General features: G+C 39.9%; 1 protein-coding gene across 1 annotated transcript in view; it reads left to right on the top strand.

The window, feature by feature from the left end:
- FBXO34 (F-box protein 34) overlaps positions 1-19,461 on the top strand; it is a 73,949-nt gene that overhangs the window by 21,025 nt on the left and 33,463 nt on the right. The window lies entirely within an intron of this gene.

Genomic DNA, 19,461 nt, shown 5'->3' with positions numbered 1-19,461 from the left:
AACATGGAATCCATATAAGAAACCCTCATGTACTTATCACCCAGCTTCAACAGTTATCAACCACTCTACTCATGTAGGAGGGGAAATTATCAAATGCCCAAGTTTGTTTGATCTATTCCCCTCCAACTTCCTCCTCCTGAATTATTCTCAGGCAAATTCCAGAGTGGATATTATTTTATTGGCAGTATAGTCTGTATCTTTGAAAGGGGGAAAGGATTATTTAAAATGAGTATGTGTGTGTATATTTATATATGGATAAGGATAACATGTATATAACTGATGTTAAAGAATCCTTGTCTTTTAAAGATACAGACTATATCTGAATATGTATATATCCACAATACCATTATCACCCCTTCATTCTTTAATATCTTAAGTATCTAGTATTCACATATCCATTTGTCTCAGATGTCATAGTTATTTTGGTAATGGTTTGAATCAGGATCCATATAAAGTATCTACCTTGCAGTTGGTTGATAATGACCTTTAAGTCTAACCCTTTAGTCTATAGTCTGTTTTACTACCTCTCGTTGGTAATTTTTTTTGTTGTTCAAGAAACCATGTTGTGGCCGGGCGCGGTGGCTCACACCTGTAATCCCAGCACTTTGGGAGGCCGAGGTGGGTGGATCACGAGGTCAGGAATTTGAGACCAGCCTGGCCAATATGGTGAAACCCCATCTCTACTAAAAAAAAAAATACAAAAATTAGCGGGACCTTGGTGGCACGCATCTGTAGTCCCAGCTGCTCGGGAGGCTGAGGCGGAAGAATCACTTCAATCCGGGAGGTGGAGGTTGCAGTGAGCTGAGATTGTGCCATTGCACTCCAGCCTGGGTGACAGAGCAAGACTCTGTCTCAAAAAAGAAGAAACTATGTTGTTCTAGTGTTTCTCAAGAGTCTGGATTTTAATGATTACATCTGTGGCTCAGTTCAACACTTTCTTTCTTATGTCCTGTATTTCCTGTAAGTTGGTGATTGAATCTATAGGTATACTTAGTTTTAGAATATATAATATATGCACATAGTAAAATTTAAAACAGTTCAAAAGTCTTTGTAATGAAATGTTGGTCATTTTCCCACACAGTATTTTAGGTATCTTCCCCAGAAGGAATTATTTTGTCTAGAATGAATGATGTGTTTTTATTAAATTTCATATCCCATTAAGCATACTAAATATTCTTGTAATTTTGAATATACTAAAGTTATTTTGTAAATTTTAGGATTTGATTTAAATGCTACAAAAGCACATGGTGCCAGTCACTATTTAAGGTGTAGCCTTTTATTTTTGGTAAAGGAGAATTTGTAAGGTGAAATGATAGTGAATTAGAAGTTGTAAACCAGATTCTTTGTTACTACAGTGGACTGATTTTCATATATGAACAAGGAAAATCAGCTCTGTAGGGCAATGTTAAAAAGAGTCGTCTTGGCTGGGCACGGTGGCTCATGCCTGTACTTTGGGAGGCCGGGATGAGAGGACTGGTTGTCTCCAGAAGTTTGAGACCAGCCTGGGCAATATAGTGAGACCCCCATCTCAACAGAAATTCAGAAATTAGCCAGGTGTGGTGGCATGTGCCTGTAGTCCTAGCTACTTGGGAGGCCGAGGTGGGAGGATCACCGGAGCCTGGGAGGTCCAGGCTCCCATGAACTGTGATTGTGCCACTGCACTCTAGCCTGGGTGACAGAGTGAGACACTGTCTCAAAAATAAATAAATAAATAAAAATAAAAAAAAAAGAAAAACTTCTTTGTTAACATTATACAGTATCTAGTATTGTTAGTTTTACTTTCTTAAATGTGAAGATAGTGAAGTACCATAGTTTTCTCATCTGTAAAATAAGGGCATTGCTGCATTTATATCGGTGGCCTTTGGTAGGTCTTGAGTGAGAAAGTATCTAGGGAGGAGACTTGAATGTTAATTTCCTTTTCTGTAAGTATGGCCATAATTAATTGTGAAACTCTGCTATTTTCAGTAGAAAGTTTTAGGGACAAGGCACATGGCCAGGAATGTCATGCCCAGTGTAATGGGTTAGGTTGGAATCAAGAACAAGTCTTTCAGAGTGAGCCAGGCAGTATTATCTGAGCCACTTGGTCAGGACAGGTTATGGAACAGTTAGAACAGGTGAGTCATGTCACGTGTACCATACCACAGTCTGCTTTTTCTTGGCTCCCCTCCCCATACTACTCTGGTCCCTGTCTGGCAAATAGTACAGTTCAGAAGATAGGCATTAGATCAGTTTTAAGCATATAGGAAGAATGATAATTGGATTACCAGCAAGGCAGAGCAACAGATCAGAGGCCATAGGAAACTGGGACCAAATAAGGAGACTCTCCAAAAGATGCAGATGCAGCTCTAGCAGCAAGGAAACACAAACTGGTTGCAAAATTACATGTGTAAAGTCGATTGAGAACAAAAATAAAGCAGCAGTCCTGGCTCCTTAAGTGATAGTTTCTTTTATGAGACCTCAAGACAGTTTACTGATAGGAGTATTCCAACTAAACTTCTAGGTTTGAATAGCAGGACATTACACGGAGGTAATTCTTTGGAATATATTTCTCTTCAGCTATATAGAGATAGGCAGATAGGTAGATTTGGACCTGGGATAATTGTCATCTGTTAGTTTGCCTCGACTGGCTGTGTAGAAAGTTTGTATGATGTTAGGCAGTTAACAGGATAGAAATTTTTAAATAGCCTTGCTCTCATGAAGTGACTGTGTAGTCTTTTTTTTTTTTTTAATTGAGGCAGGGTCTCACCATGTTGCCCAGGTTGGTCTGGAATGCCTGGCCTCAAGCAGTCCTCCTGCCTTGGCCTCCCAAAGTGCTAGGATTACTGGTGTGAGCCACTGTACTTGGCCTGTATTATCTTGTTTGGGGGGAGGGAAGTATGGAGATATAGGAGTCTTTTCAAGCCTTTTAAACTCCTTTAGTAGCTATTTTACTCATAGACTCTGTGGCTAGAATAGGCTTTATAATTAGGAAGTAGTGCTAAGTGCTTGCTTAATAGATACAGAAACAAGTTTTATGTTTCCTGGATTTAGAGAAGAATTGGTTAAAGACTAAGAAATTCTGTTTTCTTTGGAAAATCTTTTAAAATCTAATGTAAGTAATTTTGGGGCAAATGCAGGAAAGAATTAGGGACTTGCTTTTGGTTTGCACTAGATGTGTTTCCTTTTTTTGGTGAATAGTGGAAGTAGTAAAGAGGCTAATAGTTGTCAGGGCTTGTCGGCTGATATGGGATTGAATACTGCTGAGGTGAGCAAGTCTTGCCACCAGTGTTTTGCCCCCTAAAGATCTTTAATTTAGGCAAAGGTAGTTTCTCTTCTGGAATAAATTCTGAAAACAGAATGGTATGTTTTAATGTGCATTAATTTCTCTTTACAGGCTTTTTTTTTTTTTTTTAAGCATGGGCTATTTAAATTTTGAGTACTTCACTGTGTGTTAGCACCATTATAAGAACTGTCAGCTGTGAAAAAAGATGATGCAAGAATGAGCACTAATTTTGATTTGCTTTGAACAAAGTAGACAGGGTGAACCTGCATAATTATAGTATCAGCTGGATACTGTGCTAAGTAATCTAACCCTCATCACAGCTCTATGAAATGTCAGACTCAGAAATAGTGACATGCCCAAGGCCATAGAACTAAGGTGTAGCTTCTCTTAGGGCAGAATCCAGGCTTTATAGGAGGAATTAAGATGCTATTTTGCTTTAAAAATTTGGGGAGGAGAGAGTGTCTTATATGTGTAAATGGGTATAGCTAAGGTCATGATATCATAATTTACTAAGTAGACCAGCTTTTATCAAGTATCACAAAGTAGAATTTGGTAGCTAGGACAACTCCCCCCTCCCATTCTTATCTCTTTTTTTTTGTAATAGTTGTAAAGTTTCTGGGAATTTATGGGAACATGCTTTTCTTTCTTTATATTCTTTCTTAAAAAAAACCCTTAATTTTCTTCCTCATTTTGCTTCCCACTCCCTCTTAATAAAAAGAATAACTTTTGTGAAAGGGAGAATGACGTTGTGAATTCAGTGGATTCAGACAAGTGTTGTGAGTGTGGAGGCCAGGAAGCCATGTGTACCAGGACCATGTTACTGCCTAAGAAGAAATGAGAGAGTCCAGATGCAAGGGAGGTGAATAGAGAGTCAGTTTCAGTTCCCGTTGGTTACTGTGATTTATATGGATCTTCTGGGACTGATGTAAAGAAGAGTTGTTTCACCAGACTTACTGGGAAGCCCTCTGTTTTGTGTCTCTTGTGATAGTGATTTTACATCAGAAATAAGCCATCTGATACGGGGAAAGAATAGTGTTTGAATTTATTGCTTAGTTACAGTGACATGTATGCTGTTAAAGTGATGAAATTGTTTAGTATGAGTTAGCGTATATCTTAATTCTAATGAAACTAGCTCTAAGTCTATGTTTATGCTTGTGATTTTAGCTTTTACTATGGTAACCTCATTTCTATCATTAAAAACAGTAAAAACTCTACTATGTATTGAGTGCTGTACTTTTTATGTTAGGAATAGCAGATTATTTTCAGTACTTGAAACACCAGCTCTTCAACTCATTAACGTCATCATGATTATTCTCATCCTTGAAAATCTTTCTCTTTTACTTTTTAAAAAATTTTTTGTAGAGACAGGATCGCACTATGTTGCCCAGGCTGGTATCAAACTCCTGGCCTCAAACAGTCCTCTTCCGCCTCAGAATGCTGGGATTATAGGCATGAGCTGTAGCACCCAGCCAGTCCCCCACCCCGCTTTTCCTTTTTTGAGACAAGGTCTTGTTCTGTCACACAGGCTGGAGTGCAGTGGCATGATCTTGGCTCATTGCAAGGTCAAACTTCTGGGCTCAGGTGATCCTCTGCCTCAGCCTCTGGAGTAGCTGGGACCACAAGTGCATACCACCGTGTCCTGCTAATTTTTACATTTTTAGTAGAGATGAGGTCTTGCTGTGTTTTCCAGGCTGGTCTTGAACTCCTGGCTTCAAGTGATCCTCCCACTTCAGCCTCCCAAAGTGTTGATTATAGGCTTGAGCCATTGTGCCCAACCCAACCTAGCCCATTTTTATTGTAATAATCTTTCTAGGTTTGGAGCTCTATAAGACAGGTTTGGTTTTTCAAAATCTTTTTAAAAAAGATTTATTTAAAATGTTTTTTGTTGTTATTGTTTTTTTTTTTTTGAGACGGTGTCTCGCTCTGTCACCCAGGCTGGAGTGCAGTGGCCGGATCTCAGCTCACTGCAAGCTCCGCCTCCCGGGTTCACGCCATTCTCCTGCCTCAGCCTCCCGAGTAGCTGGGACTACAGGCGCTCACCACCTCGCCCAGCTAGTTTTTTGTATTTTTTTAGTAGAGACGGGGTTTCACCGTGTAGGCCAGGATGGTCTCGATCTTCTAACCTTGTGATCCGCCTGCCTCGGCCTCCCAAAGTGCTGGGATTACAGGCTTGAGCCACCGCGCCCGGCCTAAAATGTATTTTTAACCTATTGTGTTTTTGTACTTTTTGGTGAAAATTATCATAGTCTGTTCCTATTCTTGAGTATATTAGGGCAGGAGTTGCCGAACTCCTTTTTCAATCAACTTCCCTTTCAGTTTAGTTTGAGCAATAGATTTCTCTCACACCAGCATTTAACCTCAAATAAACATCCTAATTAGTGCATTGGAATTGCAAATGAAAAAGACTATTTCAAAAACGAGTCTTGGCCGGGCCTGGAGGCTCATGCCTATAATCCCAACACTTTGGGAGGTCAAGGTGGGTGGATCACGAGGTCAGGAGATCGAGACCATCCTGGCCAACACGGTGAAACCCTGTCTCTACTAAAATACAAAAAATTAACCTGGCATGGTGGTGCTTGCCTGTAAGTCCCAGCTACTCAGGAGGCTGAGGCAGGGGGGAGTAATCGCTTGAACCCAGGAGGTGGAGGTTGCAGTGAGCTGAGATTGCCCCACTACACTCCAGCCTGGTGACAGAGCAAGACTCCATCTCAAAAAAAAAAAAAAAAAAAAAAAGAAGGAGTCTTAGTTCGGGCACGATGCGTGGTGGCTGAGATGAGTGGATCACTTGAGGTCAGGAGTTCGAGACCAGCCTGGGCAACATAGTGAAACCACATTTCCACCAAAAAATACACCAATTAGCCGGGTGTGATAGTGCATGTCTGTAGTCCCCAGCTACTTGGGAGGCTGAGGCAGAATAGCTTGAACCCAGGAGGCAGAGGTTGTGAGCCGAGATCGTGCCACTGCATTCCTTAAAAAAAAAAAAAAAAAAAAAAAAAAAAAGCCTTAAAAGAAACCTCTACAATAGGAGTTGTACAGGGGAGGGGGAAAGTCAGCAATAAAATGACGTTACAAAAATTTTTACTGAATCAGCTTCAATAGCAGGATTTTTCCTGATCTGAATTTTATCCCCTATATTTATCCCCGTTACTGCAAGTACTGTATCTATGTGTAAGGCTACATTGATTTGGCTGTAAAGTCGTAATTTATCAATTTTGAGGCTGGTTTTTCATCTCCTTTCTGATTTTTGCCCTGAAGCCTGTCAGCAGAGCGGCAATGACAAAGTATCACATTTTAAACCTATGTGGTCTAGTAGTAAAGTAGTTCAATGTTTGATCAACTGAACTTTACATTCTAGCTTAAAGGCCTACTTAAGTATGTGTGCATGTATATAATACATAGCCCTCCTCTTTTCCCTAGGTTGGGTTGGGCACAATGGCTCAAGCCTATAATCAACACTTTGGGAGGCTGAAGTGGGAGGATCACTTGAGGCCAGGAGTTCAAGACCAGCCTGGAAAACACAGCAAGACCTCATCTCTACTAAAAATGTAAAAATTAGCAGGACACGGTGGTATGCACTTGTGGTCCCAGCTACTCCAGAGGCTGAGGCAGAGGATCACCTGAGCCCAGAAGTTTGACCTTGCAATGATTGGGATAAGACTCTTTTCCCAATCATTAAAAAAAGAAAAAAAACAATTTGAGTTTATGCTCAGCTCGTAGTAAGCCGTGAAGTTGAGTTATGTGAACACTAAACTTCCAGAAAGTTGCTTAATTGCTTAATGTTTTGGACTTATTATGATTAGGGAAAATGGAGTCAGGGAAACCATATGGGAGAATAATTTGTTTCCTAAGGAATAAAAGCAGTAGAAACCCACAACAAACCACACATTAGACTTTATGTTGTTACTTGTTGGCTTCATTCAGTTTGCACTTTGTGGAACAAGTGGTTTTCTTTAGAGTCACAATGCTTACATGTTTTTAAAGGTTTCCACTAAAAAGATTTCTACACAGCATAATTTTGAAATTACATGATGTCAAATCCAACATCCAGTGCATATATTTTAACAGATCATACAAGGAAATGGTACGTGGTCTTTCAAACCTTTGTTTAAAAACAGGCTGGCTGGGTGTGGTGGCTCACGAGTGTAATCCCAACACTTTGGGAGGCTGAGGGGGCAGATCACTTGAGGTCAGGAGATGAGACCAGCCTGGCCAACATGGTGAAACCCCGTCTCTACTAAAAATACAAAAATTAGCCAGACGTGGTGGCACACGCCTATAATCCCAGCTGCTTGGGAGGCTGAGGCAGGAGAATTAGTTGAACCTGGGAGGTGGAGGTTGCAGGGAGCTGAGATTGCACCACTGCAGTTCAACCTGGGCCACAAAGTGAGACTCCATCACAAAAACAGGCCATATTTAGGTCTTAGTAAATGGAAACCTTTCTCAAGTAGTGCTTTTCAAATAGTAAAAAATTTTATTGTGTAAAGGAGGAAGGGAACTTAGCATCTGCATTGGAATAATTTTTTCCTATATACTATTAGTTAATTCTGAGATTGTTTAATATGGTACCCACCCATTTCATTTGGCTGCACCCTTTGCTCTCATGAAAGCAAGACTGATTGTTCTGAATTGCTATGTATGTGTGCTTTGGCACAGCATGAAGGTACCCTTCATCCATTGCCATTGTCTTTAAAATAGCTTGCAGTTATGGCTACAAATAAAAGGGTGTGACAGGAGGGTATGACAGATAATGGTTCTTTTTTCTTCCCCTCTGTTTAGCAGATCTGCTTTGTACTAGTAGCCTTTTGTGTTCTCTGGACTACCTACTATATTTTCTGTATGTTTTTTCTAGTCAACTAAAATGTGTTTGCATGTTTGTCACTGTAACTTGCCTAGAGTGGACCTCTTTGAATTCTTTTCGTGGAGGCAGGCAAAATGATGTGTGGGAAGGTGAGTGGCATTGCTGCTGTTGGCATTTTTTTTCCCCCTCTTCTGTGATTAAACACATAAGCTGTTAAATTATTTTGTGTGACTCTTGTCGTCCAAATGTTTATTTACTTCTGTCTGGTTTGAAAATTTGGTTATAATCCCTTTCCTTCACTGCACAACTTTACTGTGTAATTTCTTTATAAACCAGGTAGAAAGAATGGCCGTCGGTTTGAGTGTTTAAGTTGCTGAGAGATAACGTACTGACATGAGCAAAGTTTTTTTTGTGTCCTACTTTATTCTAATTTAAAGTAACTTTATCAAGTGATGGAGGAAAAAGTAAATATAATGCAGAAATTAGAAAAGTTTCCTTGTTGCTTTAGGAGGTTACCTCTAAATTATATTATTTTTCATGGATACCTTTAAGAGAAGGGGACTGGCATTTAATGACCTTCATGGCAATCTCGTATGACTGTTAGCATTTATTCCCATTTTACTGATTCAGAAATGGAGGATGAAGTGGTTTGGCTGTGCCCCCACCCAAATCTCACCTTGAATTGTAATAATCCCCATGTGGCAAGGGTAGGGCCAGGTGGAGATAACTGAATCATGAGGTCAGGTTTCTCCCGTACTGTTCTCCTCGTGGTAGTAAGTCTCACGAGATCTGATGGTTTTATAAATGGGATTCCCCTGCACAAGCTCTCTTGCTTGCTGCCGTGTGAGATGTGACTTTGCACCTCATTCACCTTCTGCTATGATTGTGATTAGTAGTGCGAGAACAGGCTAATATAGAGGGTCAGAGAAAACAAGCATTTTGCATAGAATTGCAGGCATATATCTTATTACAGGCACATATCTGACTCCAAAGCTAGTTTTTTGTTGTAAACATATTTTTCACTGGAAGAGGCTTATTACTAAAGTCAGTTTGTTTTTCAGGAGATCTACTGGATAGTTTTAAAGATATTTAATGTATGAAATAGTATTTGATAATACTTAAAGTACACTAAGGAAAAAGAATAACTTGTCCAATTTCTTATGTAATTCATGCAATTCATTGCCTCGCTGTAGTACTTAACATGGATTTTAAAATTTGGTTTTCATGTTAAGGTTCTTCCATAGTCAGGTTAGTTATCTTTATTTTACAGATGATGAAACTGAGGTGCACATAGAAACTATAATAGATTTTCTTACCTTGAAGTATATTGTTCTTTACTCTCTATTGTAACTGCCAAGTATTGCTAGATTTGAGGTTCACGTTTTCAGAAGAAAACAGTGGTTTACTGTAAACAATACCCAGTGATTCCTGATTTGGAATCAAGATACTCTAGGCAAGCAATATCATCACATTCCTCCTAAATTCCCTCATCTTTAAAATGAAGAGTTTGAACCAAGAGATCTCAGTACCTCTTTAAATGCTTGAGAATGATTATGGTTTAAAAGCTTCAGAGGTCTCTGAATTTGAGAAAAAAGTTACTCATTTTTGCTAGTCTCTGACTGAAATGTAGCATTTCTAACCACTGCAGTACTACCAGTACCTGTGATTTTGTCATCAACAGAAATCACAGCTATTTTCTTACTACATTGTAGTTCTTGCAGACATCATGAAAATACCATTTGTGTTGATTACCATTTGGAAATTATGGTAACTAGTAGACCTGTTATTAGAGCTTGTTATTTAATATGTTTAAAAAAAAACATGTATTAATATCATTAGTTTTTCAAACTATTTTAACTGTATTTGAATATAATTGGTATTCTGTGTGTGTGTGGGTATACACACTTTTTGCTTCAAAAAAGTATTATAGGAGTTTATAGTCTTTACACACTTCCAGAAGAGTTTATGGAACAAAGTTAAATATTCCTGTGAATACAAAATGGCCAAGGTTGATGTGAAGAAAACTTTCTGGACACTGCTGTTTTTTTTGCAGGAGTGTGGCGGTGTGTGGATGGGGGAGATGTCTCTACAGCAGTGTCTCAGGTTTCCAGAACGATGGGCTATGATTGTGTCACATTCCTCTAGTACAGAGCAAGCTAGATAGAGCAAAATGATGATAAAAATAAATTTATGATTATTTGGATATCCTTTTTGCAAGAATTAAGCTTCTAAATAGTTGTTCCATTTGAGGGGTTAGGAGAAGACCTCTTATTTAAACTTAGATCTGATTTTTTAAGCAGGAGGACTAGCTTGCCAAGAACAAAAGTTACCCACACAACACATGTACTGCATAAAATTATTTCTGAAAGAGAAAATCAGTTGGAAGGCTGCATTACTTTAAAAATATTAGAACATTCACTGCTGAGTTTTTGTGTTTCTGTTTTTTATTTTTTTGCTTGCTTGGCTGCTAGTAATTTACATACTAACTGGTTTTGAGGGAGGAAATGGTAACAAATTCTTCATATTTGTAATAATTAGAAATCCATACAAAACTCAGTAGCTTCATTGTGACACAAAGACTGCTGGAGTTCTGTCCTTTGTTGAGCCTGTTATTCCATTCGTAATGCATTTATCTTTAGATTGGGTAGAGTGGGATTTGCATTGAGTTACAATGGGTTTTCTGATCCTTATCAGTCAGTATTAGGAGTGACTGTTTTTAATAGTGATAATGAGGCAGCTATTCCCAGGAGAAGACTTAGTCACTGGCAGAATTGTCAGAACCCTGAAATAGTTTGGGAAAACTCAGGATGGAAAAAGTAAGCTGTTTCAAAAACAGAACAAAAAACTTGAATTGCTTTTTTGGGAAGGTTGAGAATGGGGATGGATGGAGGTAGCAAGAAACCAGATGAACTTCCTTGAAGCCTGTGAGCTATCTAGAATGGACAAGAGATTAGTACTGTTTACCTAAAGTACTGGGGTGTGAACATAAAGGTTTGAATAAGACCAAGTTGGTAATAGCTATTAATGTGGAAGTACGTTTGTTCTCTGTGTAAATTGGCAAAATCTAATTTGGCTTTGAGAAAAAGAGAAATGCTAGTAATAGGTTACTTTTGTTGCCAGTTGAGAGAAAAATTCAAGTAGCATTTCATGCCAATAGAGTAGAGTATTTTACTATTGTTAGAGTGGAAGTGGGGAGTGCTCATGGACCTGCAGGTCACACCACCAAACCAGGGTTTGCTGATTAATAATGGAGACAGGATAATTTTTGGCCTCATTAGGAAGAATGAAGATGAGAAATATAGACTATGCCTTCAGGTATGTCTATCCTACCTCAATTTTAAGTGTAAAAGGAATCTTTTAGATTAGGGTTTCTTCATGGCTGCCTGCCTACCAACATAACAAGCTGTAAAACCTTGTTTAGTTTTCCTTAAATCCAGAAAGGATTTTATACCAAATCCATACAAACCAAATCACTCTTAAGGGAATAAGTGAAAACGTGTATCTGCCTTGGCTGGACTATATCTATCTGCAGATTGCTTCTGTTCTCTGCTAAGCAAATTTCTTAAACATCCTGTGATAACCATCATCAAATTTGGAGGTAAATACAAGATGTGTTAGTGTTTTCTTATCTGAACTGTTTTATAAACTCTGACCACACTAACTTTTCTAGCTAGATAAGAGTCAACCTATCACTGCAAGAAAAAAAAAAAAAAAATCCAACCTGACATATATAAAGACAAAATAAGAACAAATGCTGTTTGATTGCATTAAAACAATATACTGCATGTTGCAATTTACATATTGTATTAGTCCATTCTTACACTGCTGCAAAAAACTGCCCAAGACTGTAATTTATAAAGGAAAGAGGTTTAATTGACTCACAGTTCCACATGACTTGGAAGGACTCAGAAAACTTAATGGTGGAAGGTGAAGCAGGTACCTTCTTCACAATGTGGCAGGAGGGAGAGGGAACACAGGAGGAACTAGCAGACACTTGCAAAACCATCAGATCTTGTGAGAATTCATTCACTATCATGAGAACAGCATGGGGGAAACTGCCCCATGTTTGTTACCTGCACCTGCCCTCTCCCTTGACATGTGGGGATTATGCAGATTATAATTCAAGATGAGAGCTGGGTGGGAACACAAAGCCCAGCCATATCATTGTGTTCCTGGCCCCTCCTAATCTCATGTCCCTTTCACATTTCAAAGCCAATCATGCCTTCCCAGCAGCCCCCCCAAAATCTTAATTCATTCCAGTATTAACTCTAAAGTCCAACTCCAAAGTGTCATGTGAGACGAGGCAAGTCCCTTCTGCCTAGCAGCCTGTAAAATCAAAAGCAAGTTAGTTACTTCCAAGATACAGTGGATCAGATACAGGCATTGGGTAAATGTTCCTGTTCCAAATGAGAGAAATTAGCCAAAACAAAGGGCCTGCAGGTCCCATGTAAGTCTAAAATCTGGCTGGGCAGTCATTAAATCATTTTTTTATTTTGTTGTTTGTTTTTTTGAGAGGGAGTTTTGGTCTTGTCATCCAGCCTGGAGTGCAGTGGTGTAATCTCAGCTCACTGCAACCTCCGCCTCCTGAGTTCAAGTGATTCTCCTGCCTTAGCCTCCCGAGTAGCTGAGATTACAGGTGCCCACCACCACGCCCAGCTAATTATTCATTAAATCTTAAAGTTTTGGCCAGATAATGGTGGCTAACGCCTGTAATCCCAGCACTTTGGGAGGCTGAGGCAGGCAGATCACGAGGTCAGGAGTTTGAGACCAGCTTGACCAACATGGTGAAACTCCATCTCTACTAAAAATACAAAAATTAGCTGGGCGTGGTGGCATGTGCTTGTAATCCCAGCTACTCGGGAGACTGAGTAAGGAGAATCACTTGAACCTGGGAGGCGGAGGTTGCAGTGAGCTGAGATCACGTCTGTGTACTCCAGCCTGGGAGACAGAGTGAGACTCTTGACTCTTGTCTCAAAAGAAGAAGAGAAAAAAAAACCTTAAAGTTCCAAAATGATCTCCATGTCTCACATGTATGTCACGCTGATGCAAGATTTAGGCTCCCATGGCCTTGGGCAGCTCCACCCCTGTGGCTCTGCAGGATACAGCCCCCTTCCCAGAGGCTTTCACGGGCTGGCGTTGAGTATCTGTGGCTTTTCTAGAAGCACGCTGCAAGCTGTCAGTGGCCCTACCATTCTGGGGTCTGGAGGATGGTGGCCCTCTTCTCACAACTCCACTAGGCAGTACCCCAGTGGGACTCTTGTGTGGGGGCTTTGACCCCACATTTCCCTTCCACACTGCCCTAGCAGAGGTTCTCCATGAGGGCTCCACCCTGCAGCAGACTTCTGCCTGATCATCCAGATGTTTCCATGCATCCTCTGAAATCTAGACAGAGGTTCTCAAACCTGTTTTTGACTTTTATGCACCCACAGGCCCAATACCATGTGTAAGCTGCCAAGGCTTGGGGCTTGCACCCTCTGAAGCAATGGCCTGAGCTGTATGTTGCCCCATTTTCACCCCAGTGAGGAGGCAGGGCACCAAGTCTTGAGACTGCACAAAGCAGCAAGACTGTGGGCCTGGCCCAGGAAACCATTTTTTCTCCTGGGCCTCTAGGCCTGCGATGGGATGGGGCTGCTGTGAAGACCTCTGGCATGCCCTGGAAACATTTTCCCCATCATCTTGGCAATTAACATTTGGCTTCTTGTTACTTATGCAAATTTTTGTAGTTGGCTTGAATTTCTCCTCAGAAAATGGATTTTTCTTTTCTGTCACATCACCAGGCTGCAAATTTTCCAAACTTTTATGCTTTACTTCCTTTTTAAATATAAGTTCCAATTCCAAACCATCTCTTTGTGAATGCATAGAACTGAATGCTTTTAAGAGCATCCAAGTCACCTCTTAAGCTTTGCTGCTTAAACATTTCTTCCATGAGATACCCTAAATCATCTGTCTCAAGTTCAAAGTTCCATAGATCTCTAAGGTAGGGGCAAAATGTTACCAGTTTTTTTGCTAAAACATAGCAAGAGTCACCTTTATTCCAGTTCCTAATAAGTCCTCCTCTTCATCTGAGACCACCTCATCCTGGACTCCATTGTCCGTATCACTATCAGCATTTTGGTCAGAGCCATTCAGCAAACTTTCCCACATCTTCCTGTCTTCTTCTGAGTCCTCCAAACTTTCCCACATCTTCCTGTCTTCTTCTGAGTCCTCCAAACTGTTCCAGCTGGGCGTGGTGGACAACAGCTTTGCCTGTTACCCATTTCCAAAGTTGCTTCCACATTGTCAGGTATTTTTATAGCGGTGCCCCACTCTTGATATCAGTGTACTATATTAGTCTGTTCTCACACTGCTATAAAAAAACTGCCTGAGACAGGGTAATTTATAAAGGAAAGAGGTTTAGTTGACTCACAGTTCCACTTGGCTGGGAGACCACAGGAAACTTACGATCATGGCACAAGGTGAAGAAGCAGACACCTTCTTCACAATGTGGCAGGAGGGAGAATGAACGCAGGAGGAACTACCAAACACTTGTAAAACCATCAGATCTCGTGAGAACTGACCTCACTGTCTTGAAAACAGCATGGGGGAAACCACCCCCATCATGGTTCATTTACCTCCATCTGCTCTCTCCCTTGACATGCAGGGATTATGGGGGTTATAATTCAAGATGAGATTTGGGTGGGGACACAAAGCCTAACCATATCACATATATGGAAGCTGTGTGTGTGTGTGTGAGACAGGGTCTTGCTCTGCCACGCAGGCTGGAGTGCAGTGGCATGATCACAACTTACTGCAGGCTCGACCTTCCAGGCTCAAAGTGATTCTCCCAACTCAGCCTCACAGGCAGCTAAGACCACAGGCATGCCACCATCCCTGGCAATTTTTTTAATTTTAATTTTTTTGAGAGCTGAGGTCTCCCTTTTTTGCCCAGACTGGTCTGGAACTCCTAGGCTCAAGTGATCCTTCCAATTAGGCCTCCCAAAGTGTTGGGATTACAGTCATGAGCCACCACGCCCAGCCCTGAAAACCTGTAATTTAGTGTTGGGAATAATAAAGATATGAAAAAAAAAAAGGATTTTGTTGCTACCTTAGGGCACATTCTAGAGTTTATCGCGTCTATCAGTTTCTCACAACTTAAGTGGAAATGGATGGTCTTACAGTGCTTTGACAGACTGTAGCCTTGTGGAGGGAAACCTAATGTGAGATAAAGAGTTACCCAAGTACACACCTTGGTATAAACTACCAGGCTACCTCCTGGAAGGGAAGCTGCTATCTTCCTGAGGTGTGCCAGATTGGGTATCACATACATGTTTGTCTTCCCTTGAGTCTATTCCCTGGAAATGGGTTGGGTATCATATGACATAGGAACAGCTGAAAATGGAGTTACAGATGATCGCGAATATCAGACACTAGTAACAGCTATGTATAAAATGATAGTAAGATGATAATACTGAGTTTTGATTATACAAGCGTTAAATTTTTGTTATAGAAAAATTGGAGAATACAACAAATGAAAGAAAAACCTTGTTGGAAAAATTTAATCTGAAAAAAAAAAAACTAAAACGTTTTGAACTTTTATCACTATTCTTATGCTTTTACATTGTGTTTTTGATTGAAATATTAAATGTGCATAGTTTAGTTGATAGCTGTTTAAGACTTGTTTTGAAAAGCATCAGTCTTTCTCCCACTTCATTCCCCGCACTTATCCCTCCTGGAGGCTTTCTTTTAGCTTATTATTTTTGCATTTACCTCCATGTTCTTAACAGCATTCTTGTGTTCTGATTTCTTGATTTCTCAGCTTCAGATTTTTGATTTCCCATTGTGGCTCATGAGGATTTAGTTCTTTTTTCTCATCCCCAGGAATATTTTTGTCCCCCCATTTCCCTGCTACATAGGTATTTATAACATTGCTTAGACTAGTATTCATTGTTGACACATTAAGACTGAAAGTGCTATTCACAGGTAGGCCATGTAGTAATCATGACTACTTTTACTTTATTACTTTTGGTTTTCCATGAAATTTGTATTTTTCTTTATTGTTTACTTTTCTGTTAACTTCTCACTAATTTATTTTAAATTGTAACTTGTCCTTATTTACTTTCAGGAAGGTCAGGCACTTCAAGTATTCTATTATCTTCATATTCCTGAAGATGTGTTCCCATCTGGACTGGTTGCCTACTGGGTTTATGCATACCTGTTATCCTGGGACTTCCCTTTACCAGCACCTTAGAGGTACTCATTACCTCTTTGCATTGCATTACCTGTTTTTTAGATTTCATGTCTTCTTTCTTGGTTTAGTCTTTCATCTTGGTAGAACAGGTTCTCCAAGTAGCCGCCTGTGAAAGGGTTTATATAAGTTAAACTTTGAGATCCTAATAGGCTGAAAATGTCTTACTCTGTTCTTACTCTTAATCATTTGTATGGCTGGGCATAGAATTTTAGCTTGAAAATTTTCCTTTGGAATATTAAAGGGAAGCTCCATTGTTTTCTAGTTTCTTCTATGCTTTCTGCATTGCTCCTGAAGACCTAAGCCATTCTGATTCCTGATTTTTCATGTTATCAGTTCTTTTCTTTGTCCCTCAGCATTAGAAAATTCACAATAATGTGCCTTAATGTGGTGAGGCACTTGATGCTGAGTACTTAATGAATCTTTTCCATCATTGTGCGTAATTATGAACCCTTGCAGTCTGGGAACTACTTTTGCGTTATTTTATTGATGACTTTCTCGCCTCCTTTTTTCTTCCTTAGTTTTCTCTTGAACCTTGTTATTCAGATATTGAACATTTTGGACTGGTCTTCCAATGTTTTCCTCCTTTTCTATTGAGTTTTTCATTTCTTTGTACTTTTTTGAGTTTTTCATTTCTACTGAGAAAGCATGCTTGTGCTTGCCCTGTATCTTCTTTTAGTCGTCGTCGTCGTCTTTTTTTTTTTTTTGGTAGCATACTGCTCTTCTTATTTGATTATTTTATTTTCTCTTAATATTTCTGAAAATAATGATTTGTTTTTCTCCAGAGGTTTCTTCTGGCTGCATGGTCTCTATCAGGAATTGCCTACATAATTTGCAGGGCTGAGTACAGGATGAAAATGTAGAGTCCCTTGTTCAGCATTTATCAAACAATTCCACTACAGGCTGGGTGCAATGGCTCACGCCTGTAATCCCAGCACTTTGGGAGGCCAAGGTAGGTCGATTGCTTGAGCTCAGGAGTTTGAAACCCGAGTGGGCAAAATGGTGAAACCCTGTCTCTACAAAAATTTAAAAAAAAAATTAGCTGGGGCAATGATGCACACCTGTAATCCCAGCACTTTGGGAGGTAGAAGTGGGTGAATCCCTTGAGCTCAGGAGTTCGAGACCAACCTGGGCAACGTGGCAAAACCCTATTTCTACCAAAAAAAAAAAAAAAATTAGCCGAGCACAGTGGCACATGCCTATAGTCCCAGCTACTCAAGTGGCTGAGGTGGGAGGATCACTTGAACCTGGGTGGTTGAGGTGCATTGAGCTGAGATCATGCCACTGCCCTACAGCCTGGACAACAGAGCAGGACCATCTTCCAAAAAAAAAAAACCGTAAAAGAATTTAAAGACGCAACAGCAGAGCATTAAACCAATTATCAGACTCAAAGTCCACGGCTCTGCATGACTGCCCAAATCACACGCCTATAAAGTTGTTCCTGCTTTCTCTTTTTTCCAACTTTTCTTGTTTTTATCTCTTTTATGCTAGAGATGTCTAGCTGTTTGCTCATATTCAATAGTGAGATTTTTTAAAAATTGATTAGAAGCTCTGAATATGCAAGTACGGCTTATCAACTAAGCTTCACTGGGGGATGATCTGGCTGGCAAATTTAGACTGGGGAATTTTTCAGTATCTGTGTGTTTCTCCTTTTAGAATAATGACTGATCAGATTTCCCACAGAAGTCTCTTCCAGTTTCCCCTCCCTGGAAATCAAGGCCTTACTGTGTCAGCCTTTTGGAAAGGGGTAGAGGGGGCTCTGGTCAGTGGTGTGTTAGAGCTGGTTCATACTAGCTTATCAGAGCCAATTGTTAAATTTTCAGAAATTTTGCAAGCCAGTTGCTAAATATAAAAATTATTTAAAATTATACAAATTTGTAGTTAAATAAGTTATATAAAAAACCAAGGTAAATATAAAAAATTAGCCAGGCGAGGTTGTGCATGCCTGTAGTCCCAGCTACTTGAGAGGCTGAGGTGGGAGAAGCCCTTGAGCCTGGGATGGCAGAGGTTGCAGTGACCCGAGATTGTGCCACCGCACTCCAGCCTGGGTGACAGAGTGAGACCCTGTCTCAAAAAAGCAAGGTAATAAATACTAAAAACTCATCACTTTCTAATTGTTTTTATTACATTTTGTATTATGGATGCTCTCTTATTCTGTTTATATGGTGAAATACTATATAGTAATACATACTGTGCATCTCTTCTGAACTGTGTTTAGTGACATCATTTAGTAGCTTGAAGCTGCCATGGTAAGATATTTATACCCCAGAATCAGCAAATACTACAAACAACTGCCCTCATTCTCCCCATTCACCCTTTCTTTAGCCAGCTGGTAAACATTTACCCACCCACCATGGAGTGGGATCTGGCTTGCACATGTTCACTTAAGCTGCCCCATCTTAAATGGTGATCCCTAGTCCAGATAATCCTCTCTGTTTTAACCCTCTGCAAAGATCATCTTCAGCCTTTTGCAGGGGTGGGCATTTGCCCTCCTGCCTAAGAGTAAGAAAGGGAATATGGAAATTGGATTGCATTTCAGAAAAATTATTTGTTAATCCTTCGTGTTTTATCTTCTACTTCTAATTTCTGAACCTTTTGTAGGAGAATGTTCCCTGATGCTTACCTTAGGGTTTGGTTTTATTGGGGGTTATCGGAGTCCTTTAACTCTTACTCATTTATTTTTTAACTTTTAAAGTTTGTGACTATAGTCTCCAGTTCCCTTTGACCTGTGAGTTTGTGTCTTTAAATTTCCCTGTGTCTTTGGAGAAGGATCAACAAAGAGCTGTGTGTTTAGTCTACCATCCTTAACCAGAAGTCTGGGACATAATTCTTTATAAAAATAGGTAAATAACTTAAACAGTTTAAGTTCTAATAGGCATGGCTAATCCCCTGTTGGTTTGCAAGTCATATATATATAGTCAGTACCTTTTTTTTTTTTTTTCCCCCTGATTCCGGGGTATTTTTCATTTCCTTAGAAAAGTAACCATCTATATGTAGTTGTTCAACCACATGACTTCTATTTGTTTTTTTGTTTTTATTTTTAGAGACGGGGTCTTGCTATGTTACCCAGGGCTGGTCTCAAACTCCTGGCCTCAAGTGATCCTCTTGCCTTGTCCTCACAAAGTTTTGGGATTATAAGGGTGAACTACTGTACTGGGCTTTATCAGTTTTTTATAT

This window comes from Piliocolobus tephrosceles, chromosome 6 (assembly GCF_002776525.5).
Source record: "Piliocolobus tephrosceles isolate RC106 chromosome 6, ASM277652v3, whole genome shotgun sequence".
Classification (NCBI taxonomy): Eukaryota; Metazoa; Chordata; class Mammalia; order Primates; family Cercopithecidae; genus Piliocolobus; species Piliocolobus tephrosceles.
The sequence above is the reverse complement of the archived record's forward strand: the minus strand, read 5'-3'. Positions and strand labels throughout refer to the sequence as shown.